This window comes from Juglans regia, chromosome 13, assembly GCF_001411555.2.
Source record: "Juglans regia cultivar Chandler chromosome 13, Walnut 2.0, whole genome shotgun sequence".
In the NCBI taxonomy this organism is placed as follows: domain Eukaryota; kingdom Viridiplantae; phylum Streptophyta; class Magnoliopsida; order Fagales; family Juglandaceae; genus Juglans; species Juglans regia.
Window position 1 is genome coordinate 9,897,994 of NC_049913.1, and position 8,473 is coordinate 9,906,466.

Here is an 8,473-nt window from a genome sequence, read left to right on the forward strand (position 1 = left end):
GGTGATGAGGGCATGAAGATTTTTTTATTTTTTGTTTAAAAATAAAAAGAAAATCTTTTTAACCCCCCCCCCCCCCCCCAACTTAATTTCTATTAAAAAAAGTATGAAATATTTAAACCTCGTATCGTTACACAAATCATTTCATTCTATCTTATCATTATAAATTTGAGTGATGCTACATGTACTTACACTTTTACTTACATGAAGACTTATTTTGTTAGTTTTATTTTAAAATTCAAATTTTAAATTTTAAATTTCATGATTTTTCAGCATATCAATAATTGACATGTGGAAAAATAAATTTTTTGTAAGTTTTTATGAAATATATTTAGCATTTTTCTATAAATTTAATAAATTTTTACACAAAATACAATAAACAATTCAACTTTTTCAAATCTCAAAATAAAAATTATATTTTAACAATATTTTATTCAACTTTCATCTCATCTCATCTGTATAACCAAACTATACTATTTACCCACAAAAGTTTAAAAGATCATTTAACTCTCAAAAAAACTATTTTAAACTTATTTTGTTAATAAGTTTCAAATTTTAGCTCAAATCCTTATAAAATCATCCAAGTTCGTTTGAAGTTTTAGGATATAATATTTTTTTCAAATTTCAAAACAAAAATTATATTATAAAATTATATTCAAATAATTTTGTAGCTTTATAATATTTTTATTCAATATTTTTCCTCACATTTCTCAAAACTCAATAGAATATCTTAACTCAAATCATTTCATTAATATTCACATAATTATTAAATATTTTAAGTGTTCAAACAAGCCTTTAGTTTTGGATCATTATCACATTCAGCATGCCCTTCTGATAAGTTTGGCAAGTGGGATGAGACACAAAATTTTCATCTCATATTATCTCATCGTTACAACATTTTTAAATTCTCATATAAAATATAATAAACAATTCAACTTTTTCAAATCTCAATTCAACTTTTTTAAATTTCAAAACAATAATAATATTAAACAATAATATGTTAAACTTTCATCTAAAATCAAAAATTATCATCTCACTATCCAAACAATAATATTTTTTGTTGTTCTAATTATTTATTTAATTCAATTACTGTTGTTGCCATTTTTATTTTTTAATTTGATCAGAAGAAAAAAATAATAATCACTACATCCGGACGCACGAAGTTGATGAGTGAGTTTTTAGGTCTGTTTGACAATATAACTCTCCTCAAGTATTATAAGATATTCTTAGATATTTCTTTCTTAAACATTACTCAAATATAAAATATTTTTTAATTTCAAATTTTTAATTTTATCATATAATTATTACAATTTTTTTAAACTTTCAGATAAAATATAAAAAATAATACTATTTTTTAAAATTTTAAAATGAAAATAATATTTAAAATAATATCAAACAATTTTTTAATATTATAATATTTGTATTCAATTTTTTTTCTTATTTTTTAAAATTTAATAAAATATTTTAATTCAAATTATTTTATTATTATTTATAAATATATTAAAATATTCTAAATATGACCAACAAGTCAAGTTGAACTTTTTAGGTGCTAGCTTTAAAAAAAAAAAAAAAAAAAACACTAAGAGCTCCCAAGATCTGCTTATTTTCTAAAAATCTTTTGGGGGCCCCCTGGCCTCTGATCTACATTCGTCACAGATTCCATGCATCTACAATGTGTTTGAAGATAATAAGAGCATTAGCATTAGATTTGTTATCTTATTCTTTAAATTTTGATTAATATGTAATTTTTTTATCTTTAATTAATCATTCAAAACTTGAAGTCTACATTAGATTAGTCATCACACTCTCTATAATAATAAAATATTATTATTTTTTATTATTTATATTTTTTTATTAATTTTTATTTTATTTTCATAATCTTTAATAACCTCCAACAAATCATATTCATTTTTATTTTCACAATCTAACAATCTATAATATAATAATCTCATATATATAGATAGTAAAATTTCATATGAATAAAAATATCATATCTATAATATAATAATCTTAAAAAATACTTTTAGACTTGCTATAGTTCTTTTCATATTTGAAAAGAAAAATGAATTTACTGTAACTTATAGTTTGAATGAAAACAATTTAGCTAATTCAATGTAGAGTAAATATGGATGATGTTTACTAAATTTAAAGATGAAAAGATATTTAGCTAATCCAATGCCAATGCTCTAAGTTAATAACACCTTTATTTTATTTTCTTAAATTTTTTTATTTCCTTGATCTCTTCAGAATTTCAATGCAATAAACTACACAATTAATGGTCGCCAACCAACCCAACCTACCACCATTCGCGTGGCTCACCGGTATTGAATTGCCTGCTGGAGATCAAAGTCTTGGTAGAGAAACCAAAGGAGCACTCGGAAAATTTATTAAGATACATCGATTTTGATACATCGATCTTAAAATCGATGTGCGTATTTAGTGGCATAATGGATAGTTACTAATTTTATTTTTAGAAATATATTCATAGATAATATTCTTAATTATTTCTTATATATTGATAATGAAAATGATCCACCTTAAACTTTTATACTTTATTAATATATAATATGCTTGATTAAAAAAAAGAAAAAAAAGAGCACTCGGGAAATTATTATTATTTATTATTATAACAGTAATAAAAATAATAACAACAACTTAAATAACTATATCAACTTTATAATTCACTATATATTATATAATATATATAATTAAAATTATAAGGAGAAGATCATTCATTCATTTGCATGAGTTCAATAACTTTAATATTTAAAACGAAAATAGTACTTACTTTTTTATATATATATTTTTTTTGTTTTAAATCAAGAATTGCCAATTCCTAAACACAATATATATCAGATAATCAAATATCTGTATCCCGTTATTATCGATTGCCAAGATTGAGCCAAACCCTTCCAATCGATTAGTACCCCTCCATCAATTCATTGCCATTACAGTAGATAAACACAATTTTTTTTACCTAAAATGTAACACTGTTCATTGGGTTGGTTTTTTTTCTCCAATTATATCCAAAATTCAGATAATCGGGTTTCTTATCTGGATTCCACAGGCGATTATCGACCCGGGTTTAAAAATAAATTATCCATCACTCACCCATATATATTTGAAGGCGTGTGCAAGTAACAAGTCCATGAGGCAGGTACTAGGTTTGAAATTCAGTACCTGTAATCTGAGTTTTTTATTTTTTATTTTTAAATTAGGTTACGGATAATTTAGGTACCCAAATTTAAAAACTTGAAAAATGAGTTTTTCATTTAATTTTTAATTTTTTGCAAAATCTAGTCTACTCAAGTTCTGAGTTTTAAAAATCTGGATTCTTTTAGGTTAACCCGGGTACTAGGTATCCAGGCAACATTACACGTTCGGATCTGAGTCCGGGTATAGCCAGGTATTTGGATCCGTATTTGGATAAACAGTACTACTAAAAGGACCAAATTCAACAAAGAGTATATACTCGTTAATTGCATTGTGTATTTCTAACGCTGAATGATATACTGTTGTATAGTCCCTATAGGCTATAATCGTCAATGGGGCCTCATAATGTTATCTTACTTTCTGGCTGATTAATCGAATAAAACAAATTAATGAACATTTCCTTCACATAACATTATCAAATCCAAGAATCTTCCTAGAAAAATTAAAAAAGAAAAAGAAAAAGGAATCACGAGAGTCCAAATCATCTTTTGTCACTTTTAATAATAGCTATGATGAATCTGTCTTTTATATGATCATGCAGTAATTTCATGAATTTCTCTACGTTTGATCGGGCCCTATCTCAAATTTGTGCATCCGAAGAAAGGGCCACAAGGAATCAAGCTGGATATATAGTGGGAAATGCATGCAGCGGGGATATTCTATCATTGGAATAAACCGATGATAATCATGTTTTTTTGTTTTATCTTTTAGGACTTATTTGGACAGAAAAGCGATCTCATTTTATCTCGTTATTATAATTTTTTTAAATATCAAAATAATAGTAATATTAAAAAAATAATATTTTATTCAACTCATCTAAAATCATCTCATCTCACTATCTAAATGTGAGATCTAAATGAACCTGTAATTTATGTGCGTGTTTGGCCTATCAAGGTTTTGGCATTTTTCTGTATGGTCTATTCTCTTTGTCCAAATTCACAAAATGAGACAGTGGAATTGATGCCAAAAATAAGTGTCACCGATCATGAATTTGATCAGCTAACACGCAAGCAAGCAAGCAAAGGGCATGCGTGCAATAAAGATCGATCATAGCTTGAAGAATCCACCATGCATATAGATAGATAAAGCTGTTTTAGATTAGTCAAAAGAGATATTGGTTAGGGGTATTTCAAAGACCGGACAACCCTCCAATTAAGTTCGGACAATACATCATACCTGTTAAGAAAATGACCACATAGCTTTTTTATTTTTTATTTTTTATTTTTCATCATTAATTTTGAGCCTCAATAATAATACACCAATACTCTTGTAATTTATTGGTCGGATATATATAATATCTTTTCTATTCTTTAGGAATATGATCTGTTTAATTGGTAGGGTTTTATATAGAAGATCATTGCTTTTAGGAAAATAAAATAAAATAAATCCCCTCTGATATTTACTAATTTAGGGGTGCTTTTTATTTTTCTTCAAATCTGTGAACTTGGGATTTTCTTTGGGTGGCTTTTAAGAAAGAAAAATTTTATTTTATCATTTTTACACCGCACACCTATTTTTATTGTTTATCTTTTTATTTTTTTTAGTTTAATTTGCTACTCATTATCCCACACATTACATATTTTTATTTTTATTTTTTGATTTTATTTATATTAAATTAATTAAATTATTCTACTCATCATCCCTATACCATATTTTAAGGAAAAACAAATAAAAGTATAAAAAATCATGTATGACATATGGTGTATGCTTTATGAGTATAATTTTTTATTATTATTAACAAATATGTAGTGTAAGAATGATGAGTACTAAAATAATTCTTTAAGAAAATTATTTGATTACGAGGTCTGTCAAAAGTTTGTTTTCCCACAAATTTTTCTAAAATGAATTGGTATCAACAATAAAATGGAGAACATGAGCTGATGTATTAATATTGCTAAATAATTAACAAAAGTGATTGGACAGGTCAAAAAAATTGGAGAATAAGATTTAGGTTAGGTTTGGATTGATAAATACTCTCAATTTATCTCATCTCATTATTATAATTTTTATAAATTTTCATATAAAATATAATAAAGAATTTAATTTTTTTAAATTTTAAAATAATAATATTTTATTTAATTTTTAACTTTCATATCAATTTATTTCATATCAATTCGCTACCAAACCTAACCTTAATGTAGTATTTATATATTGTTCAAGTGTATCGATTAATCATTAATTAAATTTAATTATTGTCCATGACGTGATGACAGGTTTATCGTGCTGAAAACGGAACTATTGACTCGGCCAGCTGCTGGCTGAATTACCACCAATAATCTGCATGCACGTCGGATGCATGTATTTTCTGAGAAATGACGGCAATTTAATTAACCTGGCTTTAATTCCTATTCTGTTTTAAGACCATCCAATGTTCTCTCCACGGCCAGTTCTTGTTGCTTAACATGCTATATATATATATTAATGGTCGTGATAAAGCTTTTGGTATATAATTTTTTGTTGTTTTTTTCGATTAGTACTAAATTGTTGATGACTTTTCTTGTACAAATGTTTGATTCGCCGTAAATCAATATTATAATTTTTTTTAGATGAATATATGATCTATACAAAAATTTTATAAACTATTATATATCTTGATGTACTATGTCAGATTGTATAACTTTTTTTATTATAACGTATATCTAGTTTCTCACATCAAAACACGTTCTTATATAAATTTATTTTTATAATAATAATTTTTATATAAATTTAATCATCTTCTTTTATTTTTTAAGAAAATAAAATAAATTAACTTGACCTCCAAATTAACAACCTTAGTAATTAAACGAGAAAGGCAATATGCTACGTACAAAGTTAAGTGATCCTTATCAAGACTAGGAGTTTGTTGACTGGATTTGCTGAATCTTACATATATGACATTTAACTAAGATACAAAGTATATGAAAAATAAATATTATTAAGATCTGTAATAAACATGAGTCATCTTTCTTTTCTTTTTTTGTCTTTTTAAGAAAAATATCATTATTCATTCATCAAGAGAAACTTATATCTATTATCGGATATATGCAGGGATATCCCCATATTAATCATTTGGAACTCCACTAATATACTATTGGACTGATCTGAACTTCACTATTGTTTATACTGTCTATAGACAAACGTCTAAGAGATAACACTCTAATAGAAACTCAACCTCATCCATCATAGAAATGGAAGATTCAACCTTTACGGACAAATTAACCGTCCAAGAGACAAATAAGAATGAAAAATGATGGAATATAATTTGGACTAACTCCAATAGATTTTGAAATTTGTGACGTCATGAATGTCATAAGCTTATATTTTCAGTCACAAAAGTCAAATTTAAAAGATCTGGTGTTGGCTATTCTAGTGATCCTATGGCAATAAAAATTATCGAAAGGGGTAGCGCGTGATAACCACCCGTAGTGATTTTGGCAAAACTACTACTATCCTTCGATTGATTTGCAACATGTAGAGAGTCTTCTTTGAGAGTTGTCAAAAAATTATAAATATGACTTTTTTTTTACCTTAAAAGAAAAAAAATAAACTAAGAAAAGAGGGAATGGAACGGAGAAAGAGGAGATATGGAAAAATAGATCTAGAGGCTTTTTATTAGCGTGAGAGAGAGGGACAGAGAGGGAAGGTCTGTTGAGAGGGTTGAGATAAATTTTACTAAAATAACAAAAAAGTGAAAAAAAAAAATAGAGGTCCTGGAGAGCACATGAGTCATGTCTTGGTGTATCTGATATATGTTAATGTTGTAGCATCCTAAAATTACACCAAACTCGCAATTTTGTACATTTTATAAGAAAATTCATTCAAAGAATATTTGTACAAAACAAACAACTAATTTTATCCACGAACGGTTCGACATTTTAAGGTGTCTCTTGTTTTTATATCGAAATAAAATAAAATAAATAAATTAAAATTAAAATTAAAAGTTGAATAAAATGTTATTAAAATATATTTTTTTAATATTATTTTTTATTTTAATATTAACAAAATTAAATTTTTTATTTTATTTTATATAAAAAATTATAATAATTAGATAAAATAAGATCAATTATAAAAATAAAAGAAACTAAAAACTTTGCCGCCAACGTTTTAATTGCATGTTCTCGATCACGGAAAAAATAAGGAACGTAGTATTTGCATGTATAAATAAATATTAAAATAATGGATTAAAGACGGCTTGTCACGTGCAAGAAAGTATATTCAAAATGATTTGACCAATAACGTCTTTTCAAACTCCAATTTGGCCAAAAACAAATTAACAATAATTCGGAGAAGTATATTCCAAATCATGAAAGGAATATCTACATTAAAGTCTTATACCTAACCTAAATTTGGAGAAAAAACAAGTGCTAATTAAATAATTCTTGTAGCTCAGCAAATTGCTCACCACCTCTCCAAAAACTGATGATACCCTTTTTAATTACAATATCCAAAGTTACTAACGACCATTTTAAATTAAGAAAATTATAATTTAAAAAAAAAAAAAGCTCCAACAATTAAAAAATTAGGTTAAATACAAAATTAATATATGAATTTTAATAAGATGGTTAATAAGATAAGTGAAGATGGTTTTAAGACAATTCAAAAAAGATGTAAGTGAAGATGTAGGTTACTTTTTACGTATTATACTCGTATTCAACTTTCATCTCATTTTATAAATTAATATAATACTTTCTATTATTATTGTATCATCTTTTATTATTTTAAAAAATAATTTAAATATTAATAGATAATATCATCTTACTATCGTAAGATATATAAAATTTTCATTATTGATAATACTAAATCATTGCATGTTGATTATAGTTTGTTTTTTCTAACCCGGTTTAGATTTAAAGTTGATCTCAACTCATCTGATTATAATTTTATTAAATTTTTATATAAAATATAATAAAAAATATAATATTTTTAAATCTTAAAATAATAATAATATTAAAAAATAATATTTTAATAATATTTTATTTTAACTTATCTCATCTCAACCGACTGTCTAAAACCTACCTTAATCTACTTGTCGCATCTCATAAGTGATCGATTATCCTTGAATTGTATATAGGTTACTCGATTAGACCAAAGGGGCAAAATCAATACGTGCAAATCTATATCCTTTTTTTCTTTGGTTTAATATATATATATAATATATGATAACGTGTCACCAAATGTATGGATGGTTTCGAAAGGTTGAATTGTCTCTCATGATTAAGGTCATTCACTTACCAAATTTGAAACTTCCACCAATTAGTCTCGATCATTGTATTCACGACGAGTT